Genomic DNA, 20,565 nt, shown 5'->3' with positions numbered 1-20,565 from the left:
ATGTAGAAAAATTCCTGCCCTGGGGTTTGCAGGGAGGGTTTACTTATTGCAAATTGCCTACTTGATTCTGGCTATCTGTAATAAAACTCTCAGGGCAGCATAGGCAGATTATCATTTTCAGCAAAATAATTAATTAAACATATTCCAGCACATTTTCCCCATAATGCCCCCTTCTTGTGAAATGGAGTATCAGATTGGGTCTGACAACTGTCCTCACGAGCAGGTTTTTTGACCCGGGGCTCCTGTCTGGGGACTCTGGGAACCGAGGGCAGTGTTTTCAGTTCAGAGGACTCTACAGACTAAGGGAGCAGAGCTGTTCAGCTGTGTCCTCCGAACCCCAGAGGCACACTTGGAGGAAGATGGCTGCCACTTCCCAGCCTTCTCTGCCTTCCCGTTTGGAAGAGTCGATGTGGAACTTTCTCACTCTTCTGGCACAAGTATGTGTCCTGAAAGAAATTCCATGCACAGGCTAGGGTCGGGAGGCTTGGGGTCCCGCGCTGCCTGCTGACTCAGAAGGCCATCCACTCCGTCTCTGGCCACAGGGTCCCTGCTCGTCAAGAGGACGCGGGCTCACAGCCTCGGGGTCACTGTTCCTCGCAGGGGTCTGGCGCTTGGGTTCCCTCTGCCCGCTCCGGGCTGGCAGGGCTTCTACAGGTCGGGCTGCCTGTCAGAGCCCTGCTGCCACCCTGGCTGCCTCAGCAGTGCCTGTTGACTCAGATCTTTCTGGAAGCCGTGCACGTTAAGAAACTGCCCACGGAACTGGTGTGACGTTTCCTCGGGAAGCCCCCTCGTGTGTGGAGCAGGCAGGCTGCTGTGTGCAGCTCCGGAGACGGTGGGCCCGGGACAGATTTACAGGGAAGAAGGGAGAAAAGGGGAAGAGAAGGGGCAGCTGGTGGGAGGGGTGGGGGGGAGCGGGGCTGGCATGCTCTCAGGGCCCAGCGCCTGCTGGAAAAGTTAATGGGCCGGCTCAGTGAGGGTGAAGGGGGAAAGCTGGCCTGCCGGCTGCCCTCCCGGCCCTCGGCCTCTGGAATGCTCTGTTTATTTACGGCTCCGTGGAAGCCTGATGCCTGTTTCTCTTGGGAAATCACTTCTTCCAGGGCTACGGGAGCCTGGCAGGGTGTCTCCAGAGAAATCTTCCCCCCGGCCCACCAGCTGGAGCTTCTGGGGCGCCGGGGGAAGGCCGTGGGAGATGCTTTTGGAGAGAGGAGGAAGGGAGCCCGCAGGTGGAAGTGGGGGCCTTCCGAGCGGTCCGCCTGAACGAAGGCCCTCTGCATCCCTCTTTCCGGTTCTGAGCCTGGGAAGGGGGTGGGGACTCCGCGCTCTGCGGACTTAAAAGTGAAAGCAGCCAAGCAAAAGCCCCCACCGGATTTCCCTCGGCTTTCGCCCGCCCAGCCCAGCAAACAACCCCCGAATGACACCCTGGAGCAGAGGTGTGAGAGCTCGCAGGGGGCGTGAGCTAGCCTTGGCGGTTTCACCATCTGGTGTCTTTCTGCGCGAGGCTGTGGCGGGGCTCTGGGCGCAGCTCACTCTGCGTGCAGCTCACTCTGCGTGCAGCTCACTCTGCGTGCTGCTCCGGGAACTGGGGCTGCAACTCAGTCTGCTGCCACCTGCCCAGGGAGGTGCTCTCTGCTCCCCGTCGTCCCCCCACAGCAGGATTTCTTCACCTCGCCGCGTTGACCCTTGGGGATGGCGAAGTCTTTGTCACGCAGGCCTCCTGCGTTACAGGGTGTTGGTACTAGGAGCGCCTTCCCTCCAGTTCCCTTCAAAAGCATCTCCAGGTGTTCTCAGATGTCTCAAGGGAGGAAAATTGTCCCATCCTTTCTTCCCCTTCTATTGAGGACCACGGGCTAAATCACATCCTCTGTTTTATTTTCATCTCGGCCCTCTTCACTCTCTGAAAAAATGATCTTACTTAAAAAAAAAAAAACTTTTAATTTTATATTGGAGTGTAGCCAATTAACAGTATTGTGATAGTTTCAGGTGAACAGCAAAGGGACTCAGCCATACATACACATGTATCCACAACCCACTTGGGTACTGTTGCCGAGAATTCCATGGACGAAGAGCTGGGCAGGCTACAGTCCATGGAGTCGCCAAGAGTCAACAGGACTGAAACTTTCACTTTCATTCTCCCCAAACCGCCCCTCCCATCCAGGCTGCCACATAGCATTGAGCAGAGTTCCCTGTGCTATACAGTAGGTCCTTGTTGGTTATCTATTTTATTAATAAACATAGCAGCGTGCACATGTCCATCCCAAACTCCCTATCTCTTCCCCTCTTCTTTCCCCCCTGGCAACCTTAAGTTTGTTCTCTAAGTCTGTGAGTCTGTTTCTATTTACTTTCAGTTCAGTTCTATGTAAATAAGTTCATTTGTATCATGAAATGATCTTGCTTTTCTTTTTTCCACTGGATCCCTCTGGTGCACAGCCCAGAAGCACATTATACATCTGAGAAGCATACATTACCATATGTAAAGTAGATAGCCAATAGGAGTTTGCTGTATGACTCAGGGAACCCAAACTGGGGCTCAGTAACAACCTAGAGGGGTGGGATGGGAGGACCGAGGTGGGAGGGATGCTGAAGTGGGGAGGACATGGGTAAACCTATGGCTGATTTATGTTGATGTTTGGTAGAAACCAACACAATACTGTAAAGCAATTATCCTTCAAATAAAAATAAATGTTTGACAAACATTCATGAAGTGCTTGCTCTGTGCCAGCTGTGGTGCTAAATTTACAGGAGATGCAAAATTGAGCAAAACGTGACCCCCATCTTTTAGTCACCTCCAGTCTCCTGGGAGGCACAAAAATGCAAAGACATAGGGTTGCCCTTATCATTGCTAGACTGGAGGTATGTGAACGGCAGTTAAAACATAGAGTAAGCAGTTCCTTAAAAGACTCTACAGAGGAACCTAGTTTCTCTCCATGAGGTGTCTTAACTTACATTTCACACTTGAACATCATCACGACCTTGCACAGTAAGTGTGGCCCCCATTTCCCAGGTGAACAAACTGAGGCACTGCATAGCTTCTGATAGGGGCCACCTACGTGCATGTGGCACAGCCTGGACTCTAGCCCAGGTGTGACTCTCTCGAAAGCCCACATTCTTTCCAGCACGAGACGCTGCATCCAGAGCCGAGGCTTGAACAAAGGGTCCTGAATTCTCTTGCGCACACAACATGCGAGTAAGATCGATCCTGTGTCTGCCATTAACCACCTACTGACTCTGTTTCCTGCCCCTGAAAGGTTACCCCTGAAGTCCGTTTATTCTGTACTCTTTCATTCTGTGAAACCAAGAATTGGACTGTCTTCGTCTGGGTTCCCCAGAAGCAAACCCCCAAGACAAAAATCTGGATGTATGCTGTTTATCTGAGAAGTGAAGGGACCTGGAGCATTTTCAAGAAAGTTACCACTGAGGGCAACTGGGACTTCATCCCATGGGGACCTCTGGCCACCTGATGGGTGAGACCTGTGCGGTATTTACTCACCGGCTTCCATCAGCCACGGCTGTGGGGTGCTCCCCAAGGAGCCAATTCTTCTGCGCTTCCGGCCTGCCTGCCCATCAGGAAGAAAAGGGCGCCTGGAACCAGAGACCCCAAGCAAGGAAACCCAGGTGTCGGCAGTTGGAAGGAAGACTGCGGTGCACTCAAGCGGGAAGGACAGGGGGACATGGGCGGGGTGTGGGCAACATCTGCTCAAAGGAACAGCTCTCCACTCTCATTCTCTTTTTTTAGTTCTCAGTCTCCTTTATGGAGCACCTATTGAATGCAGGGACTTCCCTGGTGGCTCAGACAGTAAACAGTGCCTGCAATGCAAGAGACCCGGTTTTGATCCATGGGTTGGGAAGATCCCCTGGAGAAAGGCATGGCAACCCACTCCAGTATTCTTGCTGGAGAATCCCATGGACAGAGGAGTCTGGCAGGCTACAGTCTGTGGGGTTGCAAAGAGTCAGACACGACTGAGTGACTAAGCGCACACAAATGTTTACAAGAGTGCTATAAAAGAATAATAATATTGCATGCAGAGCTCCAGGCTAGGTTTGACATAGAAAGACGTTTTGTTCTGATGGAGTTGGCCATCATGGACAGATGACCAGAGCACTTCCTGTCCAAGCATCAGTACCAAAATGTCCCACGTCCCAGCTTCAGCTCAAGGGTCACACCTCCTCCTCGTCAGGACAAAGACCCCTCTCTTTCTTCACCTCCCCCTCGAGTTCTCTGCTTCAGGACTTTGGAACTGCTTGCAGCTCCTGATAAAGCTCCTCCTCTCTGACTGTCCTCCATCTGAACCCTTATGCCTTCCAGTTCCTCTCCCTCTGGAATAAACCCCCCCCACACACACCTCTTCATGACTCAGGTTAATATCACCTCCTCTGGGAAGCCCTCTCTGACTAACTCCAGTCCCCGGTGCCCTTGGCCCCTTGTCAGGGTCACTGTTCTTATTCCTATCAGAGTAGTCATCGCTGCAAGACTGTCATTACCTTTCCTCTGTAAACTTTGGGGAAGTCAGGGATGCATGTGCCATTAACACTGGGCATTAAAGCCAGGCCTGGGCATGAAAACTCAGCCTGAAGTTGAAACTCAGCTTAACTACTTCCTAACTGTGGGGCTTGGGTTGAACTTTAAGCTTCAGTTTTCCTATCCTTAAAAATGGGCACAATAATGCTTCTTTCATCAGGGGGTAGTGGGGAGGCAGGGAGATGTTTACAAGCGTTAGAGAAAATTCTTGAAAAACTGAAAAAACAAAAACACAGTATGTACAAGTGTGTGAGTTAGGGTCCCAGCAAGTAATGGGGAGGTAAGGGGAGCTAATTAATGTTTATTGACAGGTGGGTGGACAGGCTTAATGCAGGGCCAGCAAGACGTGGGAAAGCCCTGGGCTAGCAACAACTGAGAGCCCTGCCTCCCCAACACCTGATGGGGCAAGAGGCCTCTGGAACTCGAGTAGCTGGAGCAGAATGGCCGTGTTAGTTCTTACTCCAGATAATAAGGATTAGTAAGAACTAACATTTACTATGGCCAGCACTGTTGTAAACATGTTAATTCATTTAAGCCACATTCATGGGGTAAATTTTACTGTTTGACCCAATTGGCAGATGGGAAAACCGAGGCACGAATTCTTTTTCTGGATCCCACAGTGGGACCCCACTCCCCTGGACATAGTGGTTAAGGACCCCACTGAAACAGCCCATGGGGATGATGGAGCAGGGTGAAGGGAAGAGAGTGGGCCTGCAGGGGAAAGGGAGAGATCCATTGCAACAGGTGACTGGTAAGTGGGAGCGCTGGTGCTCGTGCTGCCACGACTGCTGTCGTCGTTTGGATCATCCAAGTGTGGGGCTGTGCCTGGCCCCTGGGCGGCCCAGATATTTTCCAGTGGAATAAATGAACCACTGTCCTGCTACCCACAAATAATAGCAATGTGGCCCTAAATGGCATACTTATTGAGTAGTATAATTGAAAATAGTATCCCTTCTCAGGGCTTCCCAGGTGGCGCTAGTGGTAAAGAACCCCCCTGCCAATGCAGGAGATACGGGTTTGATCCCTGGGTTGGGAGAGCCCCTGGAGGAGGGCATGGCAACCCACTCCAGTATTCTTGCCTGGAGAATCCCCATGGACAGAGGAACCTGGCAGGCCACAGTCCATAGAGTCGCAGAGTCAGACGTGAACAAAGTGACTTAGCACAGCATCCCTTTACGCTTCTGGTAATGGAAAAATGCTTCACGCCTAAGAGTTTTAATACTGTCGACTCAGCAAATAAAGAATTGCCATTTATTCAGGATTTTCAGACTGTATGGGAAGGAAAGCAAAACACCACCATCAGCATTATAGGCAGAAACAGAAAAGTAGATTTTTCCATTTGAGTTGAAACGTTAGGCACTTGCAGGTGGCTTTCGGATTTAGGTTGAGAATTTAACATTCCTGCCTGCGGCCACCTGGAAACCACAGGTGATGCCCTGCCCAGCGGGCACCTCACGGTTAGGAGCAAGGTCATGGTGCTAATACACACTACGCGGGGTTGATAGGGTCTAGGAGGCCAGGCTGGCTGCTGAGGCTTAGGAACAACAGCTGACACTCGCCGTGTGCTTCCACAGGCCAGGTCTTTTCCTGACATGTTAGCAGTGTTTTCTCATCCAATTCCCATGACTACCTTCTACAGTGGGTTCTGTTATTAGCCCCATTTTCCAGATGAGGAAACCAAAGACCAAGGAGACTAGACAGTTTGCCCAAAGTCATCCAGGTAGTAAGTGGAAGACCCCTAATTCAAGTCCAGAGTCTGACGTTGGGAACTTGGGAGACCTTTCAACTGCAGTGCTGATCACTTTTCTGTCAGAGAGTGGTGGAGAGGCCTTGGCTTCAGCTCTTATTTTACAAAGGAAGCTTAGAGAGGTACAGGGATTTACCCAAAGACACCCAGCCTTAGCAGGAAAGTTTAAATGCGTCTTCATGACTGCTTCTGACTCTGAGCTATCCTGTCCCCTTGGGCAGGTCACTTACTTTTTTTTTCTACTTACTCATCTATAAAATGGGACTAATAATTACACTTTTTTTCATTTACTTATTTTTAGTTGAAGGATATTTACAATATTGTGTTGGTTTCTGCCATATATCAACATGGATCAACCTGTTGGTTGATATACAGGGATATACACATGTCCCTTCCCTCTTGAGCCTTCCTCCCACCTCCCACCCCATCTCACCCTTCTAGGTTGTCACAGAGGCCCAGTTTGAGTTCCCTGAGTAATAATGATACTTTTAAGAGATATGGCCATTTCTGTCCTTACTCCTCTTAGATACAAGGACACCATATGATGTGTATTGACACCTTGGGTAAACTGCAAGATGTTCAGCAACAACAACAGTACTGATAAATAACAGTAGTATGTCTGGAGCCCTGGTTCTGGTCAGTAGAGTTCAGAGCTCTCATCTGTTAACCCTCGTCATTCATAATCCATAATTCTCACTACACTCCTTCCCAGTTTACAGTTGAAGAATCAGCTACAGAGAAGGGAATGACTTGCCAGGTTACCAAAGCTAGTGAGCAAGTGCCACTGCTAAGACTGGAACCTGACTAGTCTGGGTTGGTGCTCTTAACCAGTAGCTATATTATCAACAGATATGGTCCATATTGTAACGCTTTCCACTGCAAATGCATGAAACCGGAGAAAGCCGTTTCTTCGGGAACCTCAAATCTGGAAGGGACTGTTCTCTCTTGCAGTGTCCCAGTGGAGATGGTGATAAATGCTGTACAGACTGTCTTCTAGGATAAGAGACAGGAAGACGTGAGGTTCCTGGAGAGGAATATAAGGGTCCCAGAGACTCGCCCTGTGATATCACGTTGGCCCCTGTATCGTAAGAGAAAGAGCAGAGATGTCTGAAGTGGCTGGAGGAGGACAGGCCCAGAGAGACGAGAAAGAAGAGCGGAAAACAGACCTCCCAGGAAGAAAGACAGCTCATGTGTGTAATCCCATGATGTCATTCAGTTGTGTCTTCCACATGTGAGTTGGGACAACAGGTGACCTTGGGAGCCATCCCGGGCCCATATGACCTGAGCCGCATCCTTCACTCGGCTCCGGATGTGTCAGCCACAGAGCCTCAAGTTTTAAGAGCAGACCCTGGAGGGAGGCAGATGTGAGTCTGACCCCCTGGCTCCACCCCTTTCCAGCTGTGTGACCGGAGGCTAGCCCACCCTGTCGTCATCTGGGAAGAGAGGTAATAATTCTGTCTGCATCATCAGTCTTTTGGAAGGTTAAGAGAAACCCGGCACTCAGAGAAGTCACCACCGAAAGAAATGGAAAACGGATCTGCTTTGGCGGGGTGGCTAATTTTTATTATAAGCTGGTGGTTTTCATGATCAACCTCTAGTTATTTGATTTCTTGACCATGAGCATGTATTTCTTTGCAAATATATTTACATATATATTTTTTTAAAGCATTTTAAGAGATCATGAAAGTGAGCACCACACGCAATGCTTGACAAATAGTAAGAGCTTAATAAGTGCAGGCTGTTGATGTCTGTGTGCTCTGACGGCCCTCTGTTAGTATTGCCCGGATGCTTCAGGAAGGGGTGCTGGGGGTTGCTGTTTCTGCACAGTGCCGCCAGGGCTCCAGAATTACAGTGGGAAAGGCGAACCTGCCAGCTTGAGACCTCTTCTGGCCAAATGGATCGTCTCACTCCCTTAGCCTGTGCCGTTCTCACCTCCCTGCCACTGACCTGCTGGTGGGCAGTGTCTTACTCCAGGTCTGCCCTTCTACCTGGACTCAGCTAGTGTGATCTCTTGGTTCCTGGGCTGTTTCCAGGGCTGTTTTGCCAGGGCTTAGAAAGGGCAGAGGGGCTTCCCGGGTGGCTTAGAGGTAAAGAAATCTGCCTGTTAAGCAGGAGATGTGCGTTCAATCCCTAGGTCGGGAAAACCCCCTGCAGAAGGAAATGATAACCCACTCCAGTATTCTTGCCTGGGAAATCTCACGGACAGAGGAGCCTGGCGGGCTATAGTCCATGGAGTCACAAAGAGTCAGACATGACTTAGCGACTAAACAGCAGCAGCAGAGAGGGCAGAACGGTGCTCACTGGGATCCAGCTTCCTAGACTCCCTGGATCAGGTGGAGGCTGATTAACTTCAGGGTGTTTCATGGCTTTTTAGCCAGTAGGTGTGTGTTGGGGGGAGCCACAATAAGGCATCTCTGGTTGTCATTAAGGTGTTTGAGAATGCCACTCGTGAGCTCCTTGGGAACATGCTGGAGAAATGTTGGACAGTTCCTTTGGAGAAGTTTACAGGTTAAATGACCACCCCAAAAGGTGCCAATGGACCTGAATGAAATTGCCTGGACCAAGATTCCTGGTAGTGAGCCTGGGGTCTCTGACTCAACCCCATTCTATCCACACGTTTTTCTATGGCTTAAATGAAGACCTAAATGCTTGCCCTAGAAGCTATTCAGCCTAGCCTTTTGAATCCACGCTACTGCTTACAAGCTTACAATAACACGTAAAGACCCTTCACTTCTGAAAACCTCAGTTTCCCTGTCTGTAAAATGGGAGATAGTAACACCTGCCTTGTTGGCTTCTTTTGAGGACTAAACAGATTCAGATAGGTCCGAAGAGGGCTGGGCCCCAAGCCTGAGACCTTGCAAGCGTCTGGGCAGCTGTCACTATCATTTCTCTGTGGTCAGAGATAACTCGAAGCTGGGAGTGAGAGAGATAGTGAACACGTCGGGTGATAGTGCCCTAGAAGATCTCAAGGGACAAGGAGAAGGAGTCAAATCTAACAACTTACAGAATAGCAGGGGAACAGGGGATGGAGCCCTGAGGCATCAGAGAGTCTGGGTGGGAAACGGGTCCATGGACTGCAGGTCCAGGAGTGACCAGAAGTGGAAGCAGGGCTGTAGAAACATGTTTTCACAGCATTGATAGAGTGGTGTCTAGTCGGTGAGCAGATAACAGCCCTTCTCCCCTGGGTCACAAACCTCACTGTAGAATCGTGCTCAGCCCACAGTGTTGTATGTAAAGTGGGACGTCCACAAACTAATACATCGGAGACAATCCCAAAGGGGAACCAGGAGGCTTAAGACTGACCTCTTTCTTGCCAAACGGATCATCTTGCTTCCTTATCCTTTGCCATTCTCATGTTCCTGCCACTGGCTTGCTGGAGGGTAAGCAGTACCTTGGGGCTTCCCTGGTGGCTCAGTGGTAAAGAATCTGCCTGCCAGTGCAGGAGACACAGATTCGATCCCTGGGTCAGGAAGATCCCCTGGAGGAGGAAATGGCAAGTCACTCCAGTATTTTTGCCAGAAAAATCCCACGGACAGAGGAGCCTGGCAGGCTACAGTCCACAGGGTCACAAAACAGTCAGACATGACTTAGCGACTAAACAACACCACCCACAAGCAGTGCCTTACTCCAAGTCTAACCTTGCGCCTGGACTCAGCTAGGGATGGTCTTTGCTGCCTTAAATCTCTTGGTTCCTGGGCTGTTTCCACGGCTGCTTTGCCAGGGCCTAGAGAGGGCAGAACGGTGCTCACACTGACTTCACGTCAGACACAGGGACTTTCAGAGCTTAATTTCAAGGTGATTTTCAAATCCCTCCTAAAGAAAGAAGTCCCAAGTAGATCCCCGTCTCCCATCCCTACTTTGACTTGAAGCGTGACTGTTTCAACTTAGAGTCATTTGAGAAGAGAAAGAAACCATCGCGGTGGATTGAAAACAGGACTCAGTGTCTCTGCTGTGTTCATCATGCTGGTGATGACTAGCATGTATACCTCACTCACAGTTTCCAACAGACTGTCACACACGGTCATTATATCATTCTGCCTTGTGAAGTTTATAGGCTGTCACCGTTTTATAGATGAGGAAGCTGAGATGAACTGGGGAAGGTGAAATGATTTGCTTAGTCACAGTAGTGATAAGGTAGGTGGAGAGAGACTTGGACCAAAATCTGGAGACAACGTTTGAGCTATGACTCAATGCTGGCTAAACAACCACACTCAAAAAACATCGCCCTTAAGGCTATGGGAGTCCTTCACGTGAGAGAGACTTGCATCCTGTCTTTCTTCCTGAAAACAAGCACAAAGAGCCATAGCAAATTCCTAGGGGTATCACCTTAGACTCAAAAATATTAGAGAAACCAATTTCTAGGCTTGCTGCTGCTGCTAAGTCACTTCAGTTGTGTCTGACTCCGTGCAACCCCATAGACGGCAGCCCACCAGGCTCCCCCAGGTGGGCTTCTCCAGGCAAGATTCTCCAGGGATTCTGGGATTCTCCAGGCAAGAACACTGGGGTACGTTGCCATTTCCTTCTCCAATACATGAAAGTAAAAAGTGAAAGTGAAGTCACTCAGTCTTGAGTCTCTACTAAAAAGATCATTTTCGTTCCCTGGGATCTGGCTGGCTGTGTTGGTTTTACTAACTTAGATTTGCGAGAGATTGACACAATTGCCACATTTAGGAGTTTGTGTTGATATAACTGTTGCAGAAAGCACATATTGGTCCCCACCATCTATATGCCTGCGACTAATTTTTTTTTTTCTCTCTTCAATTTCGTGCAACTTTTGCTTACAGCCTACTTGGCATAATTGACACATTGGCTCAGACCACCAAGGCTGCCAACTTGGAGCCTTGGATCAGTGAAATCAGTTATGACAGATGTGATTATTTACAAGAAAATAGAAGTCACTATAATTAGACCTTTGAAAGAGTCCATTTGGGTAGAGAATGAGGAAGCCCAAGTGTAACGGCGTGATGTGTATGGATGGCAGCCCTGAGCAGGTCCTTCTCCATGCCGTGAAAGAGGTGTTGGGGTGGCTGACACCCTCCGTAGGCAAGGCCACTTATCAGTCTCAGGGTACAGCTCTCAAGAGATGGAAAGGCGGCTGGTAGAATGACCATTAGACATGGCACCAGAAGGCTTCAGTTCTCAGCTCACTCATTTGTCCTCAACATTGATTTCTTTTTTCGGTTGTAATATGGGGACGACAAAAGTCCCATCTCATCACAAGGTTGTGAAAATTAAAAGTGATAAAGTAAGACAGGTGTCCAGCATTATGCCTGGCATGAGCCAGCAGGCAGAAAGCGCTGAGTGGTGGATGTTCTTACCCATCTTGAGCATAGCACTTAATCTCCTTCAGCCTCGCTTCTTTTCATTGGAAAATATAGATGAAACTATCTCATACAAAGGATGTGAGCACTGGAGGAAATGAGGTGTGTGAAAAGGGTTTCATAACCATTTGTGGCTTTTTCATGTCCTCCGTCTTCCTATTATTATTTTTTAAATACCCATAATAGTTATCATTTATTGCATGCATCAGGAGCCAGGCTTTGTAGTAAAAAGGATCAGTTTCTTCATTAGGCACAATAGGCATGGTGCCCAGGGCCCACAATACTTCTAGGACCCCAGAAAGTGTTTCATTTTAACTTCTCTTAAAATTAGAAGAAAAAATGAACATAATGTATATAAAATTGAATATTAAAATAATAAATAATAATAAACATAATGGTTAATCCAGCCTGGAGTGTATTTGTCTTTATATCAATGTAACATTAAAACCTAATTTTTTATGGGTTTTGAGTTTTTTTAACATAGGAAGTGTCGACACGCAGAGGCAAAAGTGCCTAGAGCTCGCAAAAGTCACGATTGTGGGAACTTTACAAATGTAAATCCAGTCATTCTTAAGAAGGTTTTTTTAATTCTCATTTTGCAGATGAGGAAATCTAAGCTTAAAGAGGTTAAGAAACTCAACCAAAGGTTACGTGGTAAATGAAAGTCTATATTAGTCAGACTGAACTAACAGCTGTAACAACCCCAAAATTTTAATAGTGTAACAACTTAGGAGTCTATTTCTGGTCATACCACAAGTCAATGTGTATGTCCAGCAGGCCGTGTTCCACACCGTGATTCAGGGACCCAAGCTCCTTCCCTCTTGTGGCTCTGTCTCCCTCTAGTCCTGGGAGCTCTCTCCATTCAGTGGGTGGATGGAGAAAGGAGAGAACCCCAAGTGGGAGATTTTTAGGAGCCAGGTTTGCATCACTTCCTCTCAAATTCCATTGGCCAGAAAACTGTCATATGACCACCTGTCACTGCAAGGAAGTCTGGGAAATGTAGTCTAGCTGTTGCCTGGGAGGAAAAGGAGAACGTGGATACCAGGGAGTGCTCTCAACCCCTGATGCAGGGACAGTCAGTGTTGGATGCCAGCCCAGGTCTTTTGTACACAGCGTCCATGCTCTTTCCACTCAGATGGTTCTTGTCACTTTTAACTTCCACAAAGCCCCTTTATGGGCCCTTTTCTCTTGCCAGACTTGCCTACGCACTGTTCCCAGCACCAGACCTTTGCCTGCTTGGTCCCAGTTGCTGTGGTAGCACTGGGAGGGAGCGCCTCCCTGCTCCAGATTTCCTTTCAGGTTACCTTAAGAAGGCTGCTCTCTGTATCTCCCAATCTAGCTGCCTGGCTGCTTCTGGGCATGTGATGAAGCCAGTGATCACCTCCTCAGTGTGAGAAAGAGGGGCTCACAGAGGGTTTCAGAGGCAAGAGGAAAGAAGTTTGAGCTGTAGTCTTGGCTGCACCATGAGCTGTGGGCACAGCATCAGCAGGAAGAGGGTGGGGCCTGATGGTTGGGCAGCACCAAAGAGCTGCAATCCTGGTGGTATGATCATTTACTAAAAGTGACTCGTGCAGTCTGCCCCGAACCCATCGATGTGTGTTGCCTTTGAACTTCCATGATCGTAAAGGACAAAGCTTCTGGGGCCAGCTGGAGGCTAGATGCCCTGTGGGCGCTGTAACCCTTGAGCAAGCCCAGCGACCCTGGCAGTGTTCTGGTAGAGCTGGTGTTGGTGGGCACCCAGCTCCTGTAAGACCAGGTCATAGCGATCTGTTAGGAGACCTCTGAGTTGGAATAAATCCCTTCTCCAGGAAGCCCTCGGTGATTCCCCACCTCTTCAGAACTCAAGAGCACTTATTGTCATTCATCTAAAGGCCCTGCTTTGCTTTGTGACATCTCTCAGAGCCACCCTTTATCTATTGTTAGCCTCAGAGACAAGGAACCGAAACCGTGCGTGGCCTGAACCAAGTGGTCAGGATGCTCTGAGCACAGTATAGGCATCACAGACTCAACAGTATTTAGTCAGTTCTAACATTTCATGATTGCAGCCATGAAATTAAAAGACGCTTACTCCTTGGAAGAAAAGTTATGACCAACCTAGATAGCATATTCCAAAGCAGAGACATTACTTTGCCGACTAAGGTCCGTCTAGTCAAGGCTATGGTTTTTCCTGTGGTCATGTATGGATGTGAGAGTTGGACTGTGAAGAAGGCTGAGCGCCGAAGAATTGATGCTTTTGAACTGTGGTGTTGGAGAAGACTCTTGAGAGTCCCTTGGATTGCAAGGAGATCCAACCAGTCCATTCTGAAGGAGATCAGCCCTGCGGTTTCTTTGGAAGGAATGATGCTGAAGCTGAAACTCCAGTACTTTGGCCACCTCATGCGAAGAGTTGACTCATTGGAAAAGACTCTGATGCTGGGAGGGATTGGGGGCAGGAGGAGAAGGGGACGACCGAGGATGAGATGGCTGGATGGCATCACTGACTCGATGGATGTGAGTCTGAGTAAACTCCGGGAGTTGGTGATGGACGGGGAGGCCTGGCGTGCTGCGATTCATGGGGTCACAAAGAGTCAGACACGACTGAGCGACTGAACTGAACTGAACCTTGCATCCAGATTCACATCCACAACTGGTTTGTTGGAAGAAGAAAAATGGTATCCAGGCACCATCCTTTCTTTTTATTTGATGGGAAAAGCACACTTTTTATTATGTGATGGGAAAAGCACACTAAGGGAAAAAAAAAAGATTTTGCCCATCGTCATCTGAAATGTTCGTGGTCATCCCCCTCGTCTCTGTAAGGTGAATACAGTTGCAGTGGATAACCTGTGTCCCTGTCCAAGACAATACAGCTTCAGGCAGACCTGGTCACGTGCCCTGGCTGCCATTCGCCGGCTGATTGACCCTGGACACGTTCCCTCATTTGTCTCTGTTTCCTTATCTGTCAAATTCAGATCTGACTGTGGCTAGCTCATGAAGTGGCTGCAAGTTTAAAAGGAAAGCATATCAAGACAGTGCTTGGCACGCAGCTCTCCTCCCAGCCCCCCTTAGACTATCACGCAGGCGCAAAACCTTGCTTCAAAATGTGTCTTGCAAGAAGACTTGGCATCCAGGACGCACCCTGGGAAGAATTTGTTTTTGTTTTAATGCCGAGGACGTTTGCATGAAAACAGGATCTTCGTTGCTTAGGAATTGATCAACTCCTGCTGCTGCTTTTCCCCCGCTGAAGTGCCAGTCCCATATTTGTCGCAGGCAAAAGAGGAACGGTAGGGATGGCTGGGACCTCCGCAGAGGCAGGATCATGTGGCCCCTCGGGGTGGGTGACAGAGGCCACGAAGTCAAGAGATTCAGGAATCCATCCCAGGGTGAAAAGAGCTCACAGGTAAAGGGTGCCTTGGCCAAAGGACTCCCACATGAGCCAAGATTTTCTGTGGGTCTCATTTGACTCTGGGAGGAGAGAAGAGGAGACGGGGTTTAGACAGTGGTCTCCACCTGCAAGGATAGAATGCAACAGAGCAGACGGCAGGCAGGAGTGATAGGAACCACTGTGTACAGTGGAGAGGCTGGGAGTGAGGAGCTGGACAGCCTCAGGATGGACATGGGCTTCACCTCTCTGCTTCCCCCGTTTCCTCACTGATGAAGCAACATCCTCTTTCAGGGTCATTATGGAAGTTAAATGAGGTGTGTGTGTGTGCTAAGTCACTTCAGTCGTATCTGACTCTTTGTGACCCTATGGACTGTAGCCCGCCAGGCTCCTCTGTCCATGGCATTCTCCAGACGAGAATACTGAAGTAGGTTGCTGTTCCCTTCTCCAGGGGATCTTCCCAGCCCAAGGATGGAACCCACGTCTCCTTTGTCTCCAGCATTGGCAGGCGGGTTCTTTACTGCTAGCCCCAGCTGGGAATGAGAGTTAAATGAGATGCTGTGTGTTTAACGCCTGGTGTTGCATAGCCCTCAATAAAGCCAAACCGTTCATATTAACAATAACCATTCATCACAATACCAGATGCTCTCCATCCTAAGGAAGAGACAGCCAGATGACCACAGAAAGCTGTTCAGAGGAAGGACTTGAACTTGATTTGGTACAGCTGTGACCCCTGCAGACCATTCTGGAGGAGGTTTGGAGATGCTTTCTAAGACACCGAAGTAAAATTGCCCACATGAACTTAGAGGAGGGTTCCCAGGACTCCTGCTCCATGGGGCCATGCCCCACCCACTTGTGGCCCCAGCCTGGACCCAGGAGCATCAGCACAGAAAGAAGTGAGATGAGAAGAGCCCGGAGTCACAGCTCAACCAGTCAGGCCCTTCTTGCTGCTGCCATGCTTGGCTTCCCGAAGGCAGTTGGGTGTTTGTGTCCAAATACCCAGGAGAGGCCAGACGCCTTTCTCTTTCTGTATTCTTAATATATGCTAATCAAAGCTGAGAGCCTGCAGAAAATATCAGCTTGGCCAAGCCCTGCTCCCTTGCCTTGGCCTGCCCACCCTCCCTGGGCTTCCCCTCCCATCTGCCCATCCAAGGGTATCCATAAATCCAGCTTTCGGAGCCCTTGGGGGGGCTGGCAAGGCCACCACGGACCTCAGTCACATCGCAGTGGAAACAATTGAAAACCACTTGGCAAAACTATGGGGTGATCTAATGTTTTATAGGGAGAATGCATTTTTCCCTCCCCATTCTTATTCAAGCCTTCAGGGGAAAGCTGGCTGCCCTGCAAGCTCCATCAGGCTGGTACCCCAGGCTTCTTGACTCTTTCCTCGCCTGTCTCAGGTCACCCCGCCGTGAGGAGGCCAGGCTGCCCAGCTGGCTTTGGCCTCCTCGCAGGCCCTGAAGAAGCAGATCCGGCCTTACCTTCCTGGCTCGCCTGGCTGCCTGAGTCCCCTCAGAGGTGCGGCTGTGGCCACAGGGGCCTGTGGGGAGGCCCATATATGGAGCCCGGGGAATGCGGGCTCTGGCAGGTGGCCTGGAAAAAAATGGCCGTGTTCTGAGGGTGAACTCCGCCGGATTATAAATAGCACCGCCTCCCTTCCCCTTCCAAATTGCTGTCTGTCACCGCAGGGCTAAAGGTTTAAATTCAAGAGGACGGAGCAGGACCAGGTGGGGGGTGGGGAGTGGGGAGGAGGGGGAGATGCCGGATCGTGCAGGAGGTTCCGCTGCTGTCTTAGGGTTGATGAAGAGAAGCATCGCCAGCCAGACAGTGGGCTTAGAAAGTGGGACGTTTTTTGCGGGAAGGGGAGAATGACTCCTGATTTAATGCATTTTCATAAACCAAATAAGCACTGAGGGAAGACCAAGGGAAGGTCTAACTTCAGGAGATGGTTTTAGAGAAGCTTTAGCACCTCTAAAAGATTAATTATGAAAATCAGCTGCCTCAAAATACAGAAAGTTTCTCTGTGGTTCTGAAAGGTCAGCCATTCTGGCCCCCAAATCAACACCCACGGCCAGGTGCCCACAAAGGCACAGCCCTTGAGCCTTCTCCCAGAGGGTTTCCCGGTGGGTTGTCGTGTGTCTCTGACACCAAGGAAGCAGGGTCGCTCACTGCTTCTCTGCGGACCTCAGCACGTTTTGCTCACCACAAGGAGGGGGATGAATTTAGAAGGTGCTGGAAAATAAAGAAGTAAAGGAGTGTGAGGCCCTGGCGATAGAAAGCCACCCTGTCCTTCACACCTGGGGAAGAGCGATGGGGGAGATGTTTCAGCGAATTCTGAAGGAGGAGGGGTGGCCTGGGTCTGCAGAGTCCTTGTCTGTGTCTTTGGCTCTTTGCTCCTAGGGGCCAGGTCTCCTGATTGACTGCTCCTCCTTCTGGGGTGGGCACTCCGTGGTTGGGACTACAGGAACTCTGCTGGGCGCCGTGAGGGGACGCATGTGCCTGTAATCGTGTTAGGGGCGAGCACACCTCCATTGGTGTTGGTGATTCCTCTGTGAGCAGGCAGGCTGGCCATGCTCACTCATATCCTTCCTTCCAGCACTTGTGGCTTCTACGTCACTAGCAATGATTTGGAAATGGGTTAATTGATAGAGTCCTTCTCTCCGACCTTTGTTGTTATTGTTCAGTCGCTCAGTCGTGTCCGACCCTTTGTGACCCCATGGACTGCAGCACACCAGGCTTCCCTGTCCTTCACTATCTCCCAGAGTTTGCTCAAACTCCTGTCCATTGAGTTGATGATGCCATCCAATCTTCTCATCCTCTGTCGCGCCCTTCTCCTCCTGCCCTCAGTCTTTCCCAGCATCAAGGTCTTTTCCAGTGAGTCAGCTCTTTGCATCAGGTGACCAGAGTTTTGGAGTATTGGAACTTCAGCTTCACCATCAATCCTTCCAATGAAGAGTCAGGGTTGATTTCCTTTCGGATTGACTGGTTTGATCTCCTTGCTTTTATAATCCTCATTTCTTGTGCTCTATGGAGTGATGTTTAAAATTAAGCATGTGAAAACCACAAAATTAAGGAGGAGCAGGTGACCTTTTGTATCTTTCGGATGCTTCTCAAAGGATCTCCGACCTCACAGAACACAAGCCCCAAGTAAACGTGAGGTGGGTGTGGGTGGACATCGGAACTTGACTGGGTTGGATTTGGAGTGACCATCCAGGGGAGTGGTTTTGAAGCTGTGCTTCAGCAGCTCTGTTGGGGGAGGTGCCCCAGAGGCCAAAACAGAAAGAGCCTCCCAGACCCTCACTCCTATTTTAAGCCAGGCAGCTCCACTTTTACCTGTTTAAGGTTATCCGATTACATTTTTTAAAAAATGGACTTCATGCCTTAAAATGTTTGGAAGCCAGCATTGCAGCTCGCTCGATCATTTTAGTGCTGAGTAAATGGAAGATAGGGAAAGGGATTTTTTCAAGGTCGTGCCCCAAGGCCAAGACCGCTGCCTGGGTACATCCTGTGCTCATGGCTCTTGTTTTGAGAAGGGGAATCCCAGGGTCCTCGGACTGGGAAGGACCACAGAGAGCAACTTATCAACACCCTTTCTTCAGTAGCTGGGGCCCCGGGAGGTGACGAGATTTGTTCAAGGCACAGTCAGTGCCAGACCTGGGATTTGAAGCCATCACAGGTACTCATCAAAGAGGCAGGACGTGCTGTAAGAACCCCAAAGGGCAGCATCATCCAATCTAGACAGCTTCCCAGAGGAAGTTTACACTGAGCTGAGATGAAAAAGATGATGGGTGGCTGGGTGATGAGGAGTGAGGAGGGCATCCACACAGAGGAACCAGACTCAGGCTTGGTCCTTTGCCCATCTCACAGCTTCAGGGAAGCAGAGGCTGGGAAGAGACAGCAGCTCTCGTGGGCGGGCTGCTCCCATCTGTCTCTGCGTTGACCTGTCGCTGAGGGAACGTGGATGGTGAGTGGCATCCCCACCTGCCAGGTCAGGCCATGTGCTGCGGCCTCTCAGAGTGGCCCTCTGGCAGACCCGGAGCCCAGCTTATCAGGAACAGAGCCGGGGCAGGATGGCGGCTGCTGGGAGCTTCCTGCCTGCAGGACTTGAATGCATAATGCACCGCGTCTGATGTGAGCTCTGAGAAAGTCCAGATGCCTGCCTGCTCCAGACAGGAAAGGACATTGCGGGGACGCTGGCGTTCGCTCTCAGGGCGGCTCCCTGCAGCTCTTTTGCAGACAGACAGTGTTAATCTCTCCTTCTGGACATGAACTTTCCACGAGGCTAGGATGTGCCCTGGTTGGACCTTGGATCTTATTTCTGGTCCTGGGGTGTAGAATGTATTCCTTTATCAGGACCCAAGGAGGACTTGGGTAAAGATCCCCAGAAATGGGCACCACCCATTGATGGTGATGATGGTGATGATGATGACCAATGCTCGTCATCACCCAGACACACTAAAAACAAATACATGTTCTTTAGGACGCAACATCCTAGGAAAAGGATCCCCGTTCTCTGCTTCCTGGGATGTGTGAAAACCAGCACCAGCTCATGCCTACAGAGGCCATGTTGTCTAATCTTGGGCTCTCAACTAGTCTCTAGTGCAGCAGCACCAAAGGAGACCTAGCGCCACCCAGGAGGGGGTGCAAGAATTGCCAAACCCATAAGTGCAGCAGAGACCTCCCAGTCACTCTCATTTTCTGATGCGCCTTCAGAGGGGCCACTTCTAGGTGACGTGTCCTCCTTTGATTCCATGAGAGCCACAGCCTCCATCCTGACATGCCCGCCTAAGTGCTGGGAGCCTCTGTGGGAGCCAGCATCGCCCTCCAGCTTTCTCTGTGCCAGCATTTCTCAACGCCCGTCTGAGGAGCAAGAGTCGTGCAAGACGCCCTGTGACACGCGGTTCCGTTCTCATGTTAGTTCGGGAAACGCTGCACATGGACTCCTCCTGCATGTGAGGAGTTGGCTCACAGAGCATCACCTCCGAGGGGTCTTTCCAGACCTCCACCCTCTTACCTGCTCTGCTCCTCAGAGTCCTCTTCCATCCTGATTTTGCACTTGTCTGTTTACTTCTGTGCAGTCCGTCTTCGCCCACACTAAGCAATGCTCTCCCCGTTCTCGCTTGCCTGTTTTTGTTCAGGCCTGTGTCCCTCGTGCCCAGAACACTGCCTGGTTCAATAAGAGAATGTGTCAAGTGCACACATGGACCAGTTAAGGTATTCAGACCCTCAGGGCTCCTTCATGTAGAATTCTGTTTAACTCTGTTTAGCTCAGTATTTTTTTAATATTTATTTATTTTTATTTATTTGGCTGCGCCAGCACATGGGATCTTTGTGTGGGATCATTGTGGCCTGCAAGATCTCTTTTAGTTGCAGCATACAGGATCTTTTTCTTAGTTGCAGCATGTGAAATCCCTTGGTTGCGACACGTGGAATCAGGTTCCCCGACCAGGGATTGATCCTGGGCCCCCTGTGTTAGGAGTATGGAGTTTAGCCACTGGACCACCAGGGAAGTCCCAGCTCAGTACTTTTTCCTACTTCTTCCCCCTTTTCTTTAATTGCCCAGCTCGTCTCATCACCTAGGACCAAGTCACACTGGGCGCTGTGAGGCCAGCCCTGCTGAGAG

At 49.9% G+C, this 20,565-nt stretch overlaps 1 protein-coding gene across 5 annotated transcripts in view; it reads left to right on the top strand.

Moving 5' to 3' along the window:
* The window catches only part of ZHX2 (zinc fingers and homeoboxes 2), a 179,864-nt gene that overhangs the window by 21,693 nt on the left and 137,606 nt on the right, over positions 1 to 20,565 (top strand). Inside the window, exon 1 of one of the 5 annotated variants that reach the window (XM_052651424.1) lies at positions 7,380 to 7,708. The exons of the other annotated variants lie outside the window; for them this stretch is intronic. The gene's annotated coding sequence lies outside the window, so the exon portion shown is untranslated. Of the gene's footprint in view, positions 1 to 7,379; positions 7,709 to 20,565 lie in introns of those variants that run through there. 5 annotated transcript variants of the gene reach the window in all.

The sequence above is a fragment of the Budorcas taxicolor genome, chromosome 14, assembly GCF_023091745.1.
Source record: "Budorcas taxicolor isolate Tak-1 chromosome 14, Takin1.1, whole genome shotgun sequence".
Lineage (NCBI taxonomy): Eukaryota > Metazoa > Chordata > Mammalia > Artiodactyla > Bovidae > Budorcas > Budorcas taxicolor.
This window is presented reverse-complemented; position numbering and strand designations above follow the sequence as displayed.